This window comes from Hyla sarda, chromosome 9 (genome assembly GCF_029499605.1).
Source record: "Hyla sarda isolate aHylSar1 chromosome 9, aHylSar1.hap1, whole genome shotgun sequence".
Classification (NCBI taxonomy): Eukaryota; Metazoa; Chordata; class Amphibia; order Anura; family Hylidae; genus Hyla; species Hyla sarda.
The window spans coordinates 137092414-137115935 of NC_079197.1; the positions used below are offsets into that span (position 1 = coordinate 137092414).

At 43.5% G+C, this 23522-nt stretch overlaps 1 protein-coding gene across 2 annotated transcripts in view; it reads right to left on the reverse strand.

The window, feature by feature from the left end:
• TMEM91 (transmembrane protein 91) overlaps nucleotides 1–23522 on the reverse strand; it is a 74188-nt gene that overhangs the window by 41139 nt on the left and 9527 nt on the right. Inside the window, exon 2 of one of the 2 annotated variants that reach the window (XM_056539521.1) lies at nucleotides 9906–9976. The exons of the other annotated variant lie outside the window; for it this stretch is intronic. The gene's annotated coding sequence lies outside the window, so the exon portion shown is untranslated. The remainder of the gene's footprint in view (nucleotides 1–9905; nucleotides 9977–23522) is intronic. 2 annotated transcript variants of the gene reach the window in all.

Sequence of the window (23522 nt, forward strand, 5' to 3'; positions counted from 1 at the left end):
GGTTCCACAATATGCGGTGACATCACTCTTTGTAGGACTTGTATGTATATCTTAGGTCTCCAAATTGTGGACCTCCAGCCTTTGCAAAACTACAACTCCCAGCTGCTGGGAGTTGTAGTTCTGCAACAGCTGGAGGACCGGCGTTTGGAGACCATTGATGAGGTATTGCTTTTATTGTGAAATGGAGCCTTATAGGATTCCTCTAAGACATAATACAGCCACCATAGCAGTCTATGGACCCTTACGTACCTCAGATTTTAGACCTTTCCAAAATCTTTTTTTCCATAGATTAATGGGAAACGGCAAACTCAGCTGTAGCATACACGCCGCAGCTGGGGTTGACACCTTTCTTGCCAAAAAATACCGGCCATGCTAATTTGCATAATTAATTAAATATGCGTAACATCACAGGATACACATTTGTGGTGGAAATTCCGACCCCTATAACTTTTTCATTTCTCCTTATTCGGGCCTGTATGAGGCTCATTGCGCCCCAATCTGTAGTTTTTAACAGAACCATTTTTGTTTTGATGGGACTTTTTGATACTAACTACAACTCCCAGCATGCCCTGATACAGTAGCTGCAAACGATACAAACGAAAACTACAACTCCCAGCATGTTGGATTATATAGTAGTATACAGTATAGGTCAGTGTTTTCCAACCAGGGGTGCCTCCAGATAATGCACAACTACAACTCCCAGCATGTTTGACTATATAGTAGTATATAGTATAGGTCAATGTTTCCCAACCAGGCGTGCCTCCAGATAATGCACAACTACAACTCCCAGCATGTTGGACTATATAGTAGTATATAGTATAGGTCAGTGTTTCCCAACCAGGGGTGCCTCCAGCTATTGCAAAACTACAACTCCCAGCATGTTGGACTATATAGTAGTATATAGTATAGGTCAATGTTTCCCAACCAGGGGGGCCTTCAGCTGTTGCAAAACTACAACTCCCAGCATGTTGGATTATATAGTAGTATATAGTATAGGTATGTGTTTCCCAACCAGGGGTGCCTCCAGCTGTTGCAAAACTACAACTCCCAGCATGTTGGATTATATAGTAGTGTATAGCCTAGGTCAGTGTTTCTCAACCAGGGGTGCCTCCAGATAATGCACAACTACAACTCCCAGCATGTTGGACTATATAGTAGTATACAGTATAGGTCAGTGTTTCTCAACCAGGGGTGCCTCCAGATAATGCACAACTACAACTCCCAGCATGTTGGACAATACAGTAGTATACAGTATAGGTCAATGTTTTCCAACCAGGGGAGCCTCCAGCTGTTGCAAAACTACAACTCCCAGCATGTTTGACTATATAGTAGTATACAGTATAGGTCAGTGTTTTCCAACCAGGGGTGCCTCCAGCTGTTGCAAAACTACAACTCCCAGCATGTTGGATTATATAGTAGTATATAGTATAGGTATGTGTTTCCCAACCAGGGGTGCCTCCAGCTGTTGCAAAACTACAACTCCCAGCATGTTGGACTATATAGTAGTATATAGTATAGGTCAGTGTTTCTCAACCAGGGGTGCCTTTAGCTAATGCACAACTACAACTCCCAGCATGTTGGACTATATAGTAGTATACAGTATAGGTCAGTGTTTTCCAACCAGGGGTGCCTCCAGAAAATGCCCAACTACAACTCCCAGCATGTTGGACTATATAGTAGTATACAGTATAGGTCAGTGTTTTCCAACCAGGGGTGCCTCCAGCTATTGCAAAACTACAACTCCCAGCATGTTGGACTATATAGTAGTATATAGTATAGGTCAGTGTTTTCCAACCAGGGGTGCCTCCAGCTGTTGCAAAACTACAACTCCCAGCATGTTGGACTATATAGTAGTATACAGTATAGGTCAGTGTTTTCCAACCAGGGGTGCCTCCAGCTGTTGTAAAACTACAACTCCCAGCCTGTTGGACTATATAGTAGTATATAGTATAGGTCAATGTTTCCCAACCAGGGGTGCCTCCAGCTGTTGCAAAACTACAACTCCCAGCATGTTGTATTATATAGTAGTATATAGTATAGGTCAGTGTTTTCCAACCAGGGGTGCCTCCAGATAATGCACAACTACAACTCCCAGCATGTTGGACTATATAGCAGTATACAGTATAGGTCAGTGTTTTCCAACCAGGGGTGCCTCCAGCTATTGCAAAACTACAACTCCCAGCATGTTTGACTATATAGTAGTATATAGTATAGGTCAATGTTTCCCAACCAGGGGTGCCTCCAGCTGTTGCAAAACTACAACTCCCAGCATGTTGGATTATATAGTAGTATATAGTATCGGTATGTGTTTCCCAACCAGGGGTGCCTCCAGCTGTTGCAAAACTACAACTCCCAGCATGTTGTATTATATAGTAGTATATAGTATAGGTCAGTGTTTTCCAACCAGGGGTGCCTCCAGCTGTTGCAAAACTACAACTCCCAGCATGTTGTATTATATAGAAGTATACAGTATAGGTCAGTGTTTTCCAACCAGGGGTGCCTTTAGCTAATGCACAACTACAACTCCCAGCATGTTGGACTATATAGTAGTATACAGTATAGGTCAGTGTTTCTCAACCAGGGGTGCCTCCAGATAATGCACAACTACAACTCCCAGCATGTTGGGTTATATAGAAGTATACAGTATAGGTCAGTGTTTCTCAACCAGGGGTGCCTCCAGATAATGCACAACTACAACTCCCAGCATGTTGGACTATATAGTAGTATATAGTATAGGTCAGTGTTTCTCAACCAGGGGTGCCTTTAGCTAATGCACAACTACAACTCCCAGCATGTTGGACTATATAGTAGTATATAGTATAGGTCAATGTTTCCCAACCAGGGGTGCCTCCAGCTGTTGCAAAACTACAACTCCCAACATGCCCGGACAGCCAACGGCTGTCCGGGCATGCTGGGAGTTGTAGTTTTGCAACAGCTGGAGGCACCCCTGGTTGGGAAACACTGGTCTAGTATATGGTGCAACATTCTAGGAGTTGGAGGATTGGTTGGATAAATACCGGCCATTGCATTGCCAGTATTTTTAATATAAAATTACCTGCCGGGTAGCCAAAATACCAGCTGTACCGGTAAAACACCATCCAGGTGGCGACCCCAGTAGCCCGTACATATCATCATGCTAGGCGTTATTCTACCATAATAGACTGCTGTCCTACAGGATTGTCATCTTACATAACCTATAGCGGCCCCTAATAGGATAAGCCCCCGTATGTTCTATAACATATAAAAATCAATATAGATTGATCTCAGCGAGGAAGACAAAGCCTCGAGTTCCCGCTCCGGTCCGGAGGAGAAAGGCTGCGTAGGCAGCGGGATAGATACAGATAAGTCCGTTTAATGCCTCATTTTGTGGTAATCTGAGCAAATGGCTCTTTTGTCCGAGTTTTCGGATAACGTGAACTTAGTTCTATGGCTAAGAACTCGTCTGTCCTCGGAGCGTAAGCCTCATTTTATTCTATATTTCTTCGCTTGCTGCAGCTGCTTCATGTAGGAAAGAAAAAAAATCCAATTTATTGTTACTATTCTTAACCGCGCATCTGCGGGGGATTTGTGAACGATGAAGGCAGGGAGGCGCGGAGGATGTATAGAGAGCTGACCTCTCGGCTTTCTGCTTCATTACAGATAATCCATTAGTTGTGTTTCTCTGCCTAGGAATACAGATGTGAGCGGGACCGCAGTGCCTCACATCTACATTTCTGCAATGTCTCATCATTACGCTCCCAGCGCTGGACAATCAATAACAATCCCATTACACGGCGCAAACCTATTATTGCCCGTGATAACTAGAGATGAGCGAACTTACAGTAAATTCGATTCGTCACGAACTTCTCGGCTCGGCAGTTGATGACTTATCCTGCATAAATTAGTTCAGCTTTCCGGTGCTCCGGTGGGCTGGAAAAGGTGGATACAGTCCTAGGAAAGACTCTCTCCTAGGACTGTATCCACCTTTTCCAGCCCACCGGAGCACCGGAAAGCTGAACTCAAATCCGCTTGGAAATTTCCGCCTGAAGAAAGGGGTTGCTCTTTCTTCAGGCGGAAATCCGCACGGGACACATTGTAGTCTATTGGAGACTGCAGTGTCCGTGCGGTCCTAGCGCCGACTGAATCAGTCAGCGCTGGCCGCACTCGGAATCTCCGGGCGGAAATTTTCTGCCCGGAAGTTTCCATAGTCTGAACCTAGTCTAAGAGCTCATGCACACTGAGGAATTTCCTGGAATTGGCTCAGGAAATTTCTGGAAATTGTGGAATTTGCTCAGTGTGTTGCAAAACTACAATTCCCAGCATACCCGGACAGCCGTTGGCTGTCCGGGTATGCTGGGATTTGTAGTTTTGCAGTGTATGATAGTCCACAGTATGGAGACCATTGATCTAGATGGATTACAAATACCAGTATTGGCCATTTTTTAATATAGGGAATCTTTGTTGGCAAATCGTATAATGAAAAATGGTTTTAAAGGGGTAAAAACTCTACTTTTCCATGAGGAAACCAGTGCACACCAGGTCATTTGTGGCAGATTCCAGCAGAATTTCCATGGGGGTTCTGCCTCAAATTCTGCTTGCAGTATTTGTGGAATCTAATAGATGTCAATGGAAGGTCCTGATTAGAGATGAGCGAACTTACAGTAAATTTGATTCGTCACGAACTTCTCGGCTCGGCAGTTGATGACTTATCCTGCATAAATGAGTTCAGCTTTCAGGTGCTCCGGTGGGCTGGAAAAGGTGGATACAGTCCTAGGAAAGAGTCTCCTAGGACTGTATCCACCTTTTCCAGCCCACGGGAGCACCGGAAAGCTGAACTAATTTATGCAGGATAAGTTATCAACTGCCGAGCCGAGAAGTTCGTGACGAATCGAATTTACTGTAAGTTCGCTCATCTCTAGTGATAACCCATCTCCCAAGTGCCTTATTGCTCTGCCGCATATGAGGGACAAAAAAAATCAGCTCGCGAGTGCCTTATTGCATTTACACCAATTGGCAGAGGTGTTTTACCTTGCATTTAAAGAGGTACTCCGGTGGAAACGTTTTATTTTTTCATTTTTATTTTTTTTAAATAACTGGTGCCAGAAAGTTAACCATATTTGTAAATGACTTCTATTAAAAAAAATCTTAATCCTTCTAGTACTTATTAGCTGCTGAATACTACAGAGGAAATTCTTTTCTTTTTGGAACACAGTTCTCTCTGCTGACATCATGACCACAGTGCTCTCTGCTGACATCTCTGTCCATTTTAGGAACTGTCCAGAGCAGCATATGTTTGCTATGGGAATTTTCTCCTACACTGGACACTTCTTAAAAGGGACAGAGGTGTCAGCAGAGAGCACTGTGCTCATGATGTCAGCAGAGAGCTCTGTGTTCCAAAAAGAAAATAATTTCCTCTGTAGTATTCAACAGCTAATAAGTATGGGAAGGATTAAGATTTTTTAATAGAATTAATTTACAAATCTGTTTAACTTTCCCGCACCAGCTGATTAAAAAAAAAAAAGTTTTCCACCGGAGTACCCCTTTAAGACTAGCTGAGTACCTGGTGTTGCCCGGTCTTCCTACCTAAACCTTGTGGGAAAGGATAAGCAGCGCAGTCCTTTACACTTCCTTGGAGGCATTTTTGAACCTTAAAATAATCAATCAATAATTAACTAATCAATAATAAAATCAATGCCATTTCAGGAAACTCAGCAGCTTAGTAACATCTTTTACTTATCTTCTTGTCCACAATATGGCTGCTTCACCAGACAGATAATCTATTCAGGAGACTGGGAAAACTGTTAGAGTACTAAAAGTCCTACACTGTGTACTGTCTGCCACCCAGCTTTCCCAGTCTCCTAAAGAATATCTGTCTGGTAAAGCAGCCATATTGGAGCTCTTCAGGAGAAATCATACTTAAAGGGGTACTCCGGCGCTTAGACATCTTATCCCCTATCCAAAGGATAGGGGATAAGATGCCTGATTGCGGGGGTCCCGCCGGTGGGGACCCCCGAGATCTTGCACGCAGCACCCAGTTAAAATCAGTCCCCGAAGCATGTTCGCTCCGGGTCTGATTACCGGTGACCACAGGGCCGGCAGCGTGTGATGTCATGCCTCCGCCCCCGTGTGACATCACGCTCCGCCCCTCAATGCAAGCCTATGGGAGGGGGTGTGACAGCTGTGACAGGGACCCCCGCGATCAGGCATCTTCTCCCCTACCCTTTGGATAGGGGATAAGATGTCTAAGCACCGGAGTACCCCTTTAATGGAAACCTGTCAGTAATCTCCCCCCGCCCTAACCAGAGGTATTGGCTGGTAGTGCGGGGGACGCTGATCAATTTGCTACCAGAAAATAACAACTCAACTTCAGCAGCTGATAAGTATTGATAGGATTAAGATTTTTAATAGAAGTAATTTATAAATCTGAATTCAGGTAGAAGACAGACATAGTGCACATCTACAATCTTGTATAATGATCTGATTGCTTCTCAGCATAATATCAAAAACTAACAGGTTGTTAGTATACATTTTTGATCAAAAAGTACAAAGCCCACTCGCCACGTCAACAAAAAAAAGGAGGGGATGGAAAACACAGTGTGAATTCGGGTAGAAAAACAGACATGGTGCACATCTACAATCTTGTACAATGATCTAATTGCTTCTCAGCACAATATCAAAAACTAACAGGTTGTTAGTATATACGTTTTTTATAAATCTGTTTAACTTTCTGGAGCCAGTTGATATGAAGAAAATAGTTTTTCACCGGAATACTCCTTTAAAGGAAAACTGTTAGTTAACTCCTCCCGCTGATCAATATGCTGCCTACCATGCCCGGACCCGCCGTTTTCCTGTTATTTTTATTCTTCTGGATATGCAAATGAGCTGCTAACTGGCACGGGCGGGGTTACAAGGCTCCTTCCGGCACTCTGACATCAGCGCCGCTCATCCACAGCACCGCCCAGCTTATGAATATTCATCCCCTCCCTCCTCAGTGGAGTCCAGTACAGAGCTGGGAGGAGGGGGACAGTTGGAGGGAGGGGATGAATATTCATAAGCTGGGCGGTGCTGCGGATGAGCGGTGCTGATGTCAGAGTGCCAGAAGGAGCCTTGTAACCCCGCCCGTGCCAGTTAGCAGCTCATTTGCATATCCAGAAGAATAAAGATAACGGGCAAACGGCGGGGCGGATCCGGGCATGGTAGGCAGCATATTGATCAGCTGGGGGAGTTTACTAACAGTTTTCCTTTAAAGGAGTATTCCGGTGAAAAACAATTTTCTTCACATCAACTGGCTCCAGAAAGTTAAACAGATTTATAAATTACTTCTATTAAAAAATCTTAATCCTATCAGTACTTATCAGCTGCTGAACTTGAGTTGTTATTTTCTGTCTGACAACAGTGCTCTCTGCTGACACCTCTATCTGTCTCAGGAACTGTCCAGAGTAGAAACAAATCCCCATAGCAAACCTCTCTGGCTCTGGACAGTTCCTGACACGGACAGAGGCTCAAAGCTGTAAAGTATTTTTTTGTTTAGTTTTTATATATTTTTATGTGACACGAAGGGCTTTATTTTCTTACGTAACATCTTTTAAAATATTTTTGTGATATCAGAAAGAAATGTCTTTTTAATTTTTTTTTTTGCTTTAACATTTTTTGTCCCTTTTCCATTATAATTATTTTCATATAGGGAATGTATATATTTACATATTGTGAGAGATTATCTCCATAGACCCAGTCAAATAGCGACATGACATGGGACATGGAAGTTACATTTATACATGGCGTCTCCTGTCTTTATTTTTCAAGAACAAAATAACACTCAGGCATAAAGACAAAATAAATCCCAAAAAAAAAACTCCCTGTCGATACAGGTGGTTTACTACCGACACCCTAACAGAACAGTCAAGAAATGTGTTAGTGACACAGGCCTCAAAATGTCCCTTTTTGAGGCTGCAAACCTCCGGATTACAACTCATTGATGTGCTGTCTTCAGCACCTGTGCTGGTCTGGGCTAGTCTAAAAACCTGGCCCAGAGAAAGACTACGGCTAAACCTACCTTTTGTCTGTCCCATAAAAATCAACCCCCCCCCCCCTCTCTAAAATGGCGCTAAGGCATTTGAGTTAGTAACCGCTTTAAATCATATTTTAATTAAAAGCAGTAACCTGCTTGAAAGCATTAGTGCCATTCTGTGTACCAAATCTATGGATTTTATGCCTCAATTTTGTTGGGATTACAAATAAAAACCCATTAAAAAAAAATTGGGTAATGTGGCAAGAACATTTTGTGTTGGCTATGTAATCATGATTTAGGATAGGGGTTATCCAGGAAAAAACTTTATATATATCAACTGGCTCCAGAAAGTTAATCAGATTTGTAATTTACTTCTACTAAAAAATCTTAATCCTTTCAGTACTTATGAGCTGATGAGGTTAAGGTTGTTTTTTTCTGTCTAAGTGCTCTCTGATGACGCGTGTCTCGGGAACCGCCCGGTTAGAAGAGGTTTGCTATGGGGATTTGCTTCTAAACTGGGCGGTTCCCGAGACACGTGTCATCAAAGAGGACTTAGACAGAAAAGAACAACTCGACTTCAGAAGCTTATAAGTACTGAAAGGATTAAGATTTTTTAATAGAAGTAATTTACAAATCTGTTTAACTTTCTGGAGCCAGTTGATTTATTAAAAATAAGTTTTTTCCTGGATAACCCCTTTAAAGACCCTTAGGGTTAAATAAATTGCAAAGAAAAGCCCAATGCAGCCTTTATAGGTATTATAACCTCAATCTATTATAAATTCAGCATTGGGTTAAACTAAAACTAAATAAAGCACACACATACACATATAGTATAAAAATATCCAAGACAACATCACTATAAGACCATTTTCTACATATGATAATACTGCATTCCTGTAAATAATAGTCAGACAATTACAAAGAACACTAATATACCAAGATGACATATTATCACCATACATACCACTGTCATACAGTTATTAAGCAAATCCAGTATACCACGACCAGCATCACCACTACACAAGGGACTTATATTACCGCTACTCCATGACCACAAATTACCACCACATAGTGACTGAATAATGGATTACCACCATACTGTTAATATAAATCACTATACGCACAAGGACATTACCGATTGTACTACGATGGAAGAGACCAATACCGGCACACCAGGAGTACACATTCCCATCATATCACCCTCCATACAGTGATCCTATAGTGACATATAGCCTCTATACATAGGTTCTGTAGACCATGTGATTCCAATTACATCCAGTAACTCACAGGTGACGTCTTATAATAGGAATTACTCACTTTACTTTTCTTTTCCAAGCTGTTTTTTTGTGGATCGGCTGATCATAAACCTGGTTATGACCTGGTTAAGTGGATGGCCATACATATCCCATGCAGCAACTGTTAAAGGGGTATTCCAGGTTTATACATCTTATCCCCCTCCATTCATGTCTATGGGAGGGGGCGTGACGGCCGTCACGCCCCCTCCCATAGACATGAATGGAGGGGGCATGTCGTGATGTCACTAGGGGGCATGGCCAGGATGTTAGGTCCCTGTCTTGGAGGCAGCACCCGACACAGAATGCCAGGGGCTGCACTGAGATCGTGGGGGTCCCCAGTGGCGGGACCCCTGCGATCATGCATCTTATCCCCTATCCTTTGGATAGGGGATAAGATGTATACATCCGGAATACCCCTTTAAGGTTGAAATGTAGTATTGTCCGCCAACAAATCGAATTAATGGCCAACCCTTTATGGACAAACCAATTTTGGAGAATGGAAGCTGGGAGGAGGGGGCGGGGGGTTACCAAATAGGAGATCCCCCCCCCCTCCCTTAACAGGGCATATTGGAATAGAGATTATCAGCATGAGTAACATTTATGTGCAAACAAATAAACCTTACCTATGTTGAAAACTCTTCTGCTTCTATCACTATATGCAGTGGTTTTCTCTTTTATGTCAATCATCCATCTGCTGCAATAGAGAAAAGCTAAATTAGAGCGGCCATTCTCAGCAGCTATATAGATATAAGAAGTCCCTCTCATCTCTTTCCTCCTCCAATCCCCTCTCAATTTACATTTAATTTAAAAGGGCTTATCCCATGAACAAATGTTTTATCAGACTCATTAAAACAATGCTGGTATCCTGGAATATGCAACTTATTCCAGAGCCAATTTAGGTTTCAGGGCTACCAATATACTGCGTCCATCTTTATAAATGTGCTAAGATAGAGACACATGCATTATCCCTTCACTTCTTGATCAGTTTGGTCTCATTCCTCACCAAAATTAAGGCATCTCTGCTCTGTTCAGTGTCTCCGAGTCTGCAGTATCACTCTGCTTGTCAGAGAAGATGCTGAACAATGCTCAGACAAGCAGAGATGAAACCACATTAGCACTGTCTGCTTATCAATACTGGGGCATTTTCATCTGGATCTACAGGACTACTGTGTGTAACAATAATAACAATAGACCTCAGAATCTAACAATAATATAAGGTACTATGAAAGGGGAAATGCACATTAAGAGGGTTTATGGGTTTACCCCTTTTAAGACTCACGTACATTAATTTATTACAGCTCTATTGCAATAGCAAACACATTTTGACCTGCTTTGTTAGGCACAAGACACAGAGGAAGTGACGTACATAAAAGAAAGGGGGTTCCATAGCAAATATTGTAATAGGCCTCCTATTATGGGGTGTGATTTTGCCCTCCAGGACAGAAAGGTCTGGTGTTTATTTCCCCATGTTTTCCATGACCCATTGGTCCATATCCCCATCTATTAATTTTGTGACAATGCAGTTCCCTTGAGAGAGGAGTTCTGCTCAGTTTATTACCAATAGAAAAAGCAATGAGACCAACCAAGAAGAGAGAAAGGCCACGGACTGGACAGTATGGGAAGGGAGGGGGCTCATGACAGGGGTGGGATGAGAAGCACAAGGGTTTAGTGAAAGGTTAGGATAAACAGCGGGAAGGATTGTGGGAGGAGCATAGAAGGGGTTAAAAGGGGGTGAACAGGAAGTGCAGGACCAGTACCTCAGAAGAGGAAAGATTGTCCCACCCGCCCTTATTATGGGTAGTGGGTGTGGAATGGGGTGCATTGTCGCAGCGGCAGGAAAGAAAAGGGGGGACTTGGAGGCATTTATGGAAAAGTGGTTGCAGCGGCCCGGTTATACCGGCCCTTGGTGGAGCTGGGATGGGACCCAGCTGGTTCTGGATGTATACTCTTCGAAGGTGGGGCCCTTGGGTCAGGGGGAGCGGCGACTAAGGGCACAGTAGGAGAAGGATGGGATTCGGTTGCCTTCAGGTCCCCCCTTCATTCTGGAGGAGTTTTAAGAGCTCAGGTTTAAGCAGATTTGCACTGTTATTATTGTTTTTGCACTTTTATATCTGTTTTGGATTGAGTTATTGTGAATATTTATATATTTATGCTAACGTTTATAAAATGTGGTCCGCTGTGGCCGTTTCTACCACAATTCAGGTGTCCGTGTCTTGTGTAAGAGGGAGAGATGGTAGTAGGTCAGCGGACCTAGACGATCCCCTTGTCATGCCTCTGTGATAGCCTGGGGGGAGTAGGGTATGGGGAGTGTAGCTGTGTGGTGACTAAAGGGTGCTTGTTAACCCTTGCTATTCGTGATGCCAGGGTGAGGGCTCCTCAGTAATGCTTGTCCTACCGCCACCCTTCCCAAGAGCGACAGGGAGGCAGACAACAATGGAATGTCCACAACCGGAGAGTTTCTGAAACAAGTTTAACTTTTACTGAAAATTTTCTGCAGGTTTCATAACCGGAACAGTCTCTATACATACAACTGCTTTCGTTGGAGATTGACAAAGGTTGGGACTTTAGCAATTTAGAGTCTTTAAGGTATTGTGCGCTGTTCCACTGGATTTAGGGGATTTAGTTGCAGTCCAGTAGTCACGAGTTTAGAACTCACGATTTTAGTTCAGCTGAGGCCGATAGGTTTTCAGGCCTAGCGTGTCTTTGCAAGTTGCGCAGATCCGTCCTAGTAGTCGGGCATCCACGAGAGCAGCAACCCAAGAGCTGTGCTGCTTGCTTTGCAGCTCAGGCACAAGAGACAGATCAATGGCTGCAACTCCCTTATATGGGCAGGGGCTGGACTAGTGCAAATTGGTCCAATACTTGTGTCAATCCCCATTACAAGGGATTATGGGTAACATGTGACCCAAGGACCTCCAAAGGTCCTCCAACATACCATAGAGGATATGAACATGGTCACATGACCGAAGGTCCTGCCACACTAAACAAGGCAAGTATACTATACATTATATTAAATATATACTATTACTAGATATATACATTTATGAACATTATAGAATTAGAGTAGAGGAGAGGTGACTAGGGGCTGTCCCACCTGGGGGACCCTACCTGAGCATAGTTACTCTGACTTTGGGGACCACCACACTAGGTACAGTATGCAATACGCTACCGGGACACCACACCTCTAGTGGAGAATACCTCTCTGCAAAGGCAGGTGTACCATAGTAGCAGGCAATGCAGCTGCTATGGGGCCCCAAGAGATAGGGGGGCCTCTTCTGGGTTGGGGACACCATTGGCTACTGCGCAGGCCTTATACTAAATTCACTGAATTCTAAAAAATTCTTTTTACTAAATCCATTGTTGTAAAAGTCCATCTCTACATGAACTTTTATAGTAATCAATGGAGATCCACAATAAACATCACTATCTTATGGTTTATAATTAGAGATGAGCGAATGTACAGTAAATTCGATTCGTCACGAACTTCTCCGCTCGGCAGTTGATGACTTTTCCTGCATAAATTACTTCAGCTTTCAGGTGCTCCGGTGGCTGGAAAAGGTGGAAACAGTCCTAGGAAAGAGTCTCCTAGGACTGTATCCACCTTTTCCAGCCCACCGGAGCACCTGAAAGCTGAACTCATTTATGCAGGATAAGTCATCAACTGCCGAGCCGAGAAGTTTGTGACGAATCGAATTTACTGTAAGTTCGCTCATCTCTATTTAGAATCTGCAGCATTATTTGTATTTCTTGTATTTCTAACTCTAAAGAACCTTTAGACCTCAAGCTTATGGCCACTCTTAAAAGCTAATAGAGCAGAACATAGAAGAATTCGATACTTTTAATCCTGGAGTATTCTACCATATCCCATCATTCATAGAGGAATATAAAATTTCATCCAGTTCCACATTTCAATGGTGATAACTGATGCTGCATAATAATCATTTTTTGTACAATTATCCTACAAAAACAAGGTCATTTCTATTCCCTGTACTTTAAAGCCTTCAAGGTTGGGTTGACGCGGCAGTTTTGTCCATGTTTTATTGCATTGATATACCTCATTCCTTTTTTACATCAAATTGCTACAGTTTTGCCATGTGGTTATTTGTAGAGTGGTTTTTATGAAATGACCATAGCAATTTGTGGTACAGAAAAGCATTTGAAAGAGACAAGAATAATAGATAACCATTGTTGTTATATAGGAGGATATCTGGATACCAGGGACAGCAGCAGAGTACAGAAAAAAAGGGCCCCATAGCAAATAATCAAAATGGGCCTCCTATTATGGTGTCTGGTTTTGCACCCCCTAGAGCAGTGTTTCCCAACCAGGGTGCCTCCACATGTTGCAAAACTACAACTCCCAGCATGCCTGGACAGCCTTTGGCTGTCCAGGCATGCTGGGATTTGTAGTTTTGCCACACCTGGAGGCACCCTGGTTGGGAACCACTGCCCTAGAGAATAAAGTCTGGTGTTTTTTCACTCTACACCCCCATCCATTTATAAGCTGATATTGAGTCCCTTAGCGAGAGTAGTCTAGCACAATGGGACCAAACAGGGCTGGACGACCTTTCTCCACGGGCCCCATAGCAGCCGCATGCACTGTCTCTATGGTATGTACTAGAGTCCTGCATTGGGATTTAGATCCTGTGGGACACAATGAAAATCATGTGGGCGAGAATGAGACTGCTGTGGGTGGGAGTGGGCGGTCACACGCAATGTCTGCGGGTCCCACAAATCCCACACCACATACCCAGCTTCTGCTAAATTTTACGCCGCCGCTGATTTAAAGGGGTATTCCAGGAAAAAACTTTTTTATATATATATCAACTGGCTCCAGAAAGTTAAACAGATTTATAAATTACTTCTATTAAAAAATCTTAATCGTTTCAGTACTTATGAGCTTCTCAAGTTAAGGTTGTTCTTTTCTATCTAAGTGCTCTCTGATGACACCTGTCTCGGGAAACGCCCAGTTTAGAAGAGGTTTGCTATGGAGATTTGCTTCTAATCTGGGCGTTTCCCGAGACAGGTGTCATCAGAGAGGATTTAGACAGAAAAGAACAACCTGAACTTCAGAAGCTCATAAGTACTAAAAGGATTAAGATTTTTTAATAGAAGTAATTACAAATCTGTTTAACTTTCTGGAGCCAGTTGATATATATATATATATAAAAAAAGTTTTTTTCCTGGAATACCCCTTTAACCCCTTCCCGACCTATGACATACCTGTGCGTCATGGGTGGCAAGGTGTTCCCGACCCATGACATACAGGTACGTCATGAACATTTTTGCCGCTACTCGCTGCATCCCGCAGCGCCCGGAAAGATGGTGGCTATCACTGATAGCCAGCCATCTTACCATGTGACCACAGGGGGTTTCATCCCCCACCCCCCCCCCAGCGATCGCTGCTATCAGCTAGTCAAATCAGCGCGGTGTGTGAGTCCCGATCACGGGGATCGGGACACACACCGCTCTGCTAAGTGTCCCTGACCCGTCCCCCGGCATCACTTACCCGGCCATGCGATGTCCCGAGCGGTCCCGGCGTGAGCTGCGTCCTCCAGGCGGTCCCGGCGTCCTCCTGGCGGTCCCGGCGGCGCTGCGTCCCGGAGGTGAGTTTCTGGCAGCAGTGCGGCATCTTTATTGGCAGCAGTGAGATCGCCGTCAAGCAATCTCACTGCTGCCTCTGGGAGTTTCAAATCTGCAACTCCCAGCATGCCCAGACAGCCTTTGGCTTTCTGGGCATGCTGGGAGTTGTAGTTTTGCAACATCTGGAGGTCCACAGTTTGGAGACAACTGTATAATGGTCTCCAATCTGTGCTCTTCCAGATGGTGCAAAACTACAAATCTTAGCATGCTCAGTCTGTCCAGGCATGCTGGGAGTTGTAGTTCTCTAACATCTGAAAGAGCACAGATTGGAGACCATTATACAGTGGTCTCCAAACTGTGGACCTCCAGATGTTGCAAAACTACAACTCCCAGCATGCCCAGACTGCCCAGGCATGCTGGAAGTTGTAGTTCGGCAACATCTGATCCTTCAGATATTGCCGAACTACAACTTCCAGCATGCCTGGGCAGTCTGGGCATGCTGGGAGTTGTAGTTTTGCAACAACTGGAGGCACACTAGTTGGGAAACATTGTCCGTTTCCTACCTCAGTGCCTCCAGCTGTTGCAATTGTTGCAAAACTATAACTCCCAGCATGCACTGACAGACCATGCATGCTGGGAGTTGTAGTTTTGCAACAGCTGGAGGCACACTGATTTGGAAACACTAAGTTTGGTTGCAAAACACTTGAAAGTTTATTACTTAACTTAGTGTTTCCAAACCAGTGTTCCTCCAGCTGTTGCAAAACTACAACTCCCAGCATGCACGGAAAGCCAAAGGGCATGCTCGGAGTTTGCAACAGCTGGATGTTTGCCCCCTCCCCCCAATGTGAATGTACAGGGTACACTCACATGGGCGGAGGTTTACAGTGAGTGCTGCAATTCTGAGATGGCGCAAATTTTGCGCTGCAGCTCAAACTTCCAGCGGCAAACTTGCTGTGAACCTCTGCCCATGTGACTGTACCCTAAAAACACTACACTACACTAACACTAACCTAAAATAAAGTAAAAAACACTACATATACACATACCCCTACACAGCCCCCCTCCCCCCAAAAAATGAAAAACGTCTGGTACGCTACTGTTTCCAAAACGGAGCCTCCAGCTGTTGCAAAATAATAACTCCCAGTATTGCCGGACAGCCATTGACTGTCCAGGCATGCTGGGAGTTTTGCAACAGCTGGAGGCACCCTGTTTGGGAATCATTGGCATAGAATACCCCTATGTCCACCGCTATGCAAATCCCTAATTCAGGCCTCAAATGCGCATGGCGCTCTCTCACTTTGGAGCCCTGTCGTATTTCAGGGCAACAGTTTTGGGACACATATGGGGTATCGCAGTACTCGGGAGAAATTGCCTTACAAATTTTGGGGGGCTTTTTCTTCTTTAACCCCTTATGAAAAGGTGAACTTGGGGTCTACACCAGCGTGTTAGTGTAAAAAAATAAATTTTTTACACTGACATGCTGGTGTTGCCCTATACTTTTCATTTTCACAAGAGGTAAAAGGGAAAAAAGACCCTCAAAATTTGTAATGCAATTTCTCCCGAGTACGGAGATACCCCATATGTGGGCGCAAAGTGCTCTGGGGGCGCACAACAAGGCCCAGAAGGGAGAGTGCGCCATGTACATTTGAGGCGATTTGCACAAGGGTGGCTGATTGTTACAGCAGTTCTGACAAACGCAAAACAATAAATATCCATATGTGACCCCATTTTGGAAACTACACCCCTCACGGAATTTAATAAGGGGTGCAGTGAGAATTTACCCACCACTGGTGTATGACAGATTTTTGGAACAGTGGTCTGTGAAAATGAAAAATAAAATTTTTGATTTGCACAGTCCACTGTTTCAAATATCTGTCAAACACCAGTGGCGTGTAAATGCTCACTGCACCCCTTATTAAATTCCATGAGGGGTATAGTTTCCAAAATGGGGTCACATGTGGGGGGGGTCCACTGTTCTGGCACCCTAGGGGCTTCCTAAATGGGACATGCCCCCCAAAAACCCTTTCAGAAAAACTCACTCTCCAAAATCCCCTTGTCGCTCCTTCCCTTCTGAGCCCTCTACTGCGCCCGCCGAACACTTTACATACGCATATGAGGTATTTCCTTACTCGAGAGAAATTGGGTTACAAATTTTAGGGTGATTTCTCTCCTTTTACCCCTTGTAAAAATTCAAAAATTGGGTCTTCAAGAACATGCGAGTGTAAAAAATGAAGATTTAGAATTTTCTCCTTCCCTTTGCTGCTATTCCTGTGAAACACCTAAAGGGTTAAAACACTTACTGAATGTCATTTTGAATACTTTGGGGGGTGCAGTTTTTATAATGGGGTCATTTATGGGGTATTTCTAATATAAAGACCCTTAAAATCCACTTCCAACCTGAACTGGGCCCTGAAAAATTACGATTTTGAAAATCTTGAGAAAAATTTTGAAGCCCTCTTGTGTCTTCCAAAAGTAAAAACTTGTCAATTTGTTGATGCAAACACAAAGTAGACATATTGTATATGTGAATCAATATGTAATTTATTTGGAATATCCATTTTCCTTTCAAGCAGAGACTTTCAAAGTTAGAAAAATGCAAAATTTTCAAAATTTTCAGGAAATTTTTAGATTTTTTACCAAGAAATGATGCAAATATCAGTGAAATTTTACCAATAACATAAAGTAGAATATGTCACGAAAAAACAATCTCGGAATCAGAATGATAAGTAAAAGCATTCCAGAGTTATTAATGTTTAAAGTGACAGTGGTCAGATTTTCAAAAAATGCCCAGGTCATGAAGGTGAAAATGGGCTGGGTCATGAAGGGGTTAAAGTACAGGTGGCTAGGCGGAATTAAAATGTTACAGGGGGGGGGATTTAATTTATAGGGAGCAGTGGGATTGGACTCACATGTTAGCGGGAGCAGCTGGGATTGGACATACATGTTGTGGGAGCGGGCAGGAGAGGACACATGTTGCAGGAGCGGGCGGGAGTGGAACACACACCTTGCGGGAGCGGGCGATAATAAACAAAAATGCAGCAGGAGTGGAATTGAAAGAACAGTCCAGTGCAGGGCTCTAGTATGTATGCCCAAGTAGGGCAGACATATAGCCTGTGCTGCTGCAGAGGCCAGAGGGGAGGGCTTCCCTAATGGGCACTCTTTCCTTCTGGAGAGATCTCTGGCTTGACATACATTCCCAGTCAGTTTCCAAGGCCCCTAGTCAGAGTGAAACACTGTCTTTAAAGGGGTACTCCGGTGAAAAGCTGGTGCTAGAAACACAGAGCTCTCTGCTGACATCACAAGCACAGTGCTCTCTGCTGACATCTCTGTCCATTTTAGGAACTGTCCAGAACAGCATATGTTTGCTATGGGGATTTCCTTTTACTCTGGACAGTTCCTAAAAATGGACAGAGATGTCAGCAGAGAGCACTGTGCTCATGATGTCAGCAGAGAGCTCTGTGTTTCAAACGGAAAAGAATTTCCACTGTAGTGTTCAGCAGCTAATAAGTACAGGAAGGATTAAGATTTTTTAATAGAAGTAATTTACAAATCTGTTTAACTTTAAGGCACCAGTTGATAAAAAAAAAAAAAAAAAAAAGTTTTTCACCGGAGTACCTCTTTAAATGAAAGCAACTTGTAAAAAGTGGTGTAAGAGCAGCTTTGCATATCCTTTCTTTCCAGAATTCCCAGAGGAGTGTTAATGGCCTATAAGTCTTTCTGACATTCTCCAAATGGAGAAACATTACATAACCCATACTGTATTTAAAAAAAGAAACCTTGTCTGATGTGTGTAATGTCTGTGCTGCACTTCTCTGACATGTCTTCCATGTATATGCTACGCTTGTATAATGTGGGTACAGTAAGTATTTGGGATGGTCACATGCCATCCGAGCAAAACTGCAGCACTTAGGATGAGAAGAAAAAAACAAAGCTTCTCAATTGGATTTTAGGTTCCCCACATCTGTTACATGGGGAGCTCCGATAGCTGTCACTGGTTATTGTTTCGCTCCCTTGAGATGAACTAGTTAAGAAAGAACAAAAGCTCGGAGGGCTCTAAACACTGCATTTTGTCACCAGCTGGGAACATTCTATACTGACGCTTTTGCTGAGTTGAAAAAAACTCATTTTTATTGAAAGATCATTAAAATGTATGTTTTATCTATTCTAGAGCCTAAAGCGACCAAAAGGTACCTGTCATTTAAAAATAACTTTCCACAAAAATTTGGATCAGTCGGGGTCTCAGTGCCAGGTAAACCAGCTGCCCACATGCAGTGGAAACATGGCAGCCACTGGCCTTCAAAATTTACCAGCGAACTCACACGGCCATTGGCTGCCACTTTTTTTTTTTATTACGGAGAAGCCAACACCTAATGCAACCTTCAAAAGTTCTTTCCTTTTTGGAGGAGAGCTACTTTGTACACTTTTTCCCCACGGAGCATTGAATGGCCTATAAGATTACATAGATATACACATACACATACATTACACGCCAGTTTGGTCTCCTCACAAAGAAACATTACCCCCTCGGCCCCACCTGAAAGGCCAGTCAACTAGCTAGCCAGCACCCTGCTCTGTACTGTGGAGGAGCAAGGACCGAGAAAAATGGTTAACTCATCCTTTTGGGTGTCATTCTGGCTTTTGGGCAATAATCCCTGGTCATGTTTAAAGATTCTTTGAGGATCAAACATTGACCTGAAGGGAACCTACCTCTAATAGTGGCCGTGAAGAGCAAGCTCTTTCTGTTCTGGAGGCAAACTATTTTGCACTATTTTGTGCAATTTGCAAAAATTTTTCTGATGAAAAATAGTTGATAATTAAAAATATATATATATGTTCACCAGATAGTGGACAACCCCCACTAAAGGCCAACTCACACGTCATAGTTACCATTTGTATTGGGGTCTTTCAGCCTCTGGTCCATCTGATCTCAAACTAAATTATATTAAAGGAGTAGTGCAGTGAAAAATAACTTATCCCCTGTCCAAAAGATAGGGGATGAGTTATAGATCGCGGGGGGGGATCCGACCGCTGGGACCCCCTGTGATCTCCTAAACAGGACCCCCGCAGGAAGCCGCAGCCGACACGCCCCTCCATGTATCTCTATGGGATTCATGGAGGGTGAGTGTCAGCACACACCCTTCCAGCAGACTGCCGGGGCCCCGTTCAGGAGATAGGATAGGGGATAAGCTATAATTCCCTACAGAATTCCTTTAAAGGAAATCTGTCATCAGTTTCACCTGCACTAACCTGTCGGTACAGACAGGTGGTGCAGGTGACACTGATGATAATGATACTTACCTGGTCCTGTTCCGTGCTCCAGTTCTCTCACTATCTTCCTCTGTATCTTCTGTTCTGAAGCCGACTTGGAGCATGGGTGAAGCTTTGTGATGTCGCCACTACAGTTCTCTGCTAGGTCCTGCTGCTAGAAAACAGCAGCATGGACGTCACAAACCTCTGCCCATTCTCCAAGTCGTCCCCGTAACAGAGGATACAGAGGAAGTTTGCGGAAGAACCAGAGCATGGAATGGGACCAGGTAAGTATTATTGTCTGTACTGACAGGTTAGTGCAGGTGAAACTGATGACAGATTTCCTTTAAGTGTCCTGTTTTGCTATATATGTGTTATCTATCTGTGAAGGCTAATGTTACTGTAGTCTAAATGCTTGCTGAAGCAATGAGAATAGGTAAGTTCTGTAAGTAACTATTTCTATTTCACTTTCTAAGGTGTGAAGAAACATATAAATATTGGCAGTCCACACACATTGAAAAGCGACTGGTTTTTCCATTATTTTTCTGCTTTTATTACATTCTATAGAGCTAGTGGCACCCAGTTTTTATTCCTGTCATCTGCCTGTTGTGCCCCTGGCATTAAGGAGGCTGCCGAAGAAGAAGAAGAATGAATGCATTAAAAAAATATCCTAAAAGAGGCTTGCATTAATAAAATATAAATTTGATATATTATACTTGTTCTAATACCGCAAGGTGCTTGATAAAAAAAAGGGGGGTATCTTACAAAATCATGAATGTCCCCTCCTGGTGTGATTCATACCATGCTGCCACCCCATCCCATAGGAGGGTTTGCTTTTTAATTTCTTTGCAGAAGGAAAAAGAAGGGAGCCCCTTCTACATTGACCAGTTACTGTGAGAGGTGGAGTGATATGCAGGACCCTTGGGGAAAGGGCATTAGGGCAATCTGATTTGGGCCCTTCCCTTTACAAACATCAGTATGACCTGCCTATATGACACTGCTGATCTTAAAGGGGTACTCCGGGGAACTAAACCCATAGCCCATTCTTTCCCTCTCACCAACCTATTTATTTGTCTAAATATCATTCATTAGCTATATACAACAGTTTCCCTCTTTCAGCTGTCACTTATATGCAGGGAGTGAGAGAAAGCCATCATTAACTGATCCTGCTTGTCTCTTTGCAAACCCCTCAATGAGACTAGCTCCCACCCTCCTGGAAGACAATCATGTGATTTCTGTCTTCACAGCCACACCTCCCCTCCCCCTCCCTCTTCCTGTGTGAAGATCTTGCCGGCAGATAAGTTTTCTCAGCACATAACGCTGCTCTTTTCCTGCTGTAGATCTAATCACTGACTGCTGCCATTCAGAACATAGCAGGATTTATTGCTGGGGGATAGTTTGAAAGAAAAGACCTGTACAGTGTGTTTACAACAACACAGCATGCACACAGATAATAAGAGCAATTGGCTGGCAGCCATTACACAGAGCTGCACAGACTGCTGGGAGTTGGAGTCTGGGCTGCAAGCAAGGAAAGTAATATTTAGGGGACAACAGGGGCCACAGGAGCTGGCAAAATCACATGGATAACCACAGGGGACACATAACAGGTATTGTTGTGGCTTTGGGGGATTTTTATTTTTCTTAACTTCCCCGGAGCACCCCTTTAAGCAGGAGCCATCTTGCTTATGCTTTAGAACAGTGTTTTCAAAGCAGGGTGCCTCCAGCTGTTGCCAAACTACAACTCACAGCAGGCCCGGACAGCCTTTGGCTGTCCGGGCCTGCTGGGAGTTGTAGTTTGGCAACAGCTGGAGGCACCCTGTTTGGGAAACTCTGCTCTAAAAGTATCAAATACAAGTGTAGAGAGCTATGTCAACCGCTAACTTTGGTATAAGGGGTACTGTGAGTTTGCATGCAAAACTGTTCTTGTGCAATGCACTATATTAAGAGCATACACTGAGGTGAAAGGATAGTGTAATGGTTAAAATCTGCATACTGTTGTATTAGATGAATGATGCCTTGGGCACGTGATGTTCCTTAGCACAAATTATCCTTGAAGGGCTGTGGGAAGAGTCCCTAGTCCAGCCTTCTCTCCCAGGAGAAGGATGGACTCAAAACTTAAAACCAATGTAGATCTGGCTTTTGTCTGAGTAACACTTCTCCTACCTCTGCTCCTACTAGGCATGTATATATATATATATATATATATATATATACACACACTTAGATCTAAAAAATATTTTTAAGATTCTGTTTTAGAATCTGCTATAAGCAAGTCACTGTTCTGTTGCAGTCCACGCTGTGAGGATAAAGTGCTTTAAGCCTTCAACTCCAAGGAGCAGTTTCATAGTAAGAGGAAATTAAAGTGGTACTCCGGTGGAAAACTTTTTTTTTTTTTTTAAATCAACTGGTGCCAGAAAATTAAACAGATTTGTAAATGACTTCCATTAAAAAATCTTAATCCTTTCAGTACTTATCAGCTGCTGTGTACTACAGAGGAAATTCTTTTCTTTTTGGATTCCTTTTCTGTCTGTCCACAGTGCTCTCTGCTGACACCTCTGTCCATTTTAGCAACTGCCCAGAGAAAATCCCCATAGCAAACATATGCTACTCTGAACAGTTCCTAAAATGGACAGAGGTGTCAGCAAAGAGCACTATGGAAAGACAGAAAAGAAATCCAAAAAGAAAATAATTTCCTCTGTAGTATTCAGCAGCTGATAAGTACTGAAAGGATTAAGATTTTTTAATAGAAGTAATTTACAAATTTGTTTAATTTTCTGGCACCAGTTGATTTAAAAAAAAAATGTTTTCCTCTGGAGTACCCCTTTAAAGGACATCTTCAACAAAAGACAACTTATCCCCTATCCACAGGATAAGGGATAAGTGTCTGATCTCCCAAACGGGGCCACTCTATGTGAGTGGTTAATGCGTGTAGTGTCAACTTCTCTGAGGTCGACGGTACACCCCCTCCCCATAAAGTTCTATGGGAGAGGTGGGGAGGCACGAACGCTGCCTCTCCGCCTCTCCCATAGAGATTCATGGAGGAGGTGTGTTGGCCACGATGTCACACTGCAGCCGGCACGCCTCCTGCACGGGAGAGCAGCGGTAGAGCCGTGGCCCCGTGCAGGGGATCGCGGGGGGTCCCAGCGGTCGGACCCCCCCCACGATCAAACAATGATTGTATTTTGCTGCAGATGTCCTTTAACAGTAAACAAGGATCCCTCTTCATACTTTAATCTCCTCAGTGACCTATGGTCGGAGTTAGTGCTGGGTGGCTTTCGTGTTGTCAAAAGTCCCCTGCATACGTTCCTCTGGGTACCATGCCACAACAAGAGTTTGTGAGAAAAAGTAAAATATTGCACCTCAGTAAGCCAACCTGTATAGATCCTCAACAGTAATAAACAAGCAAATTGGAC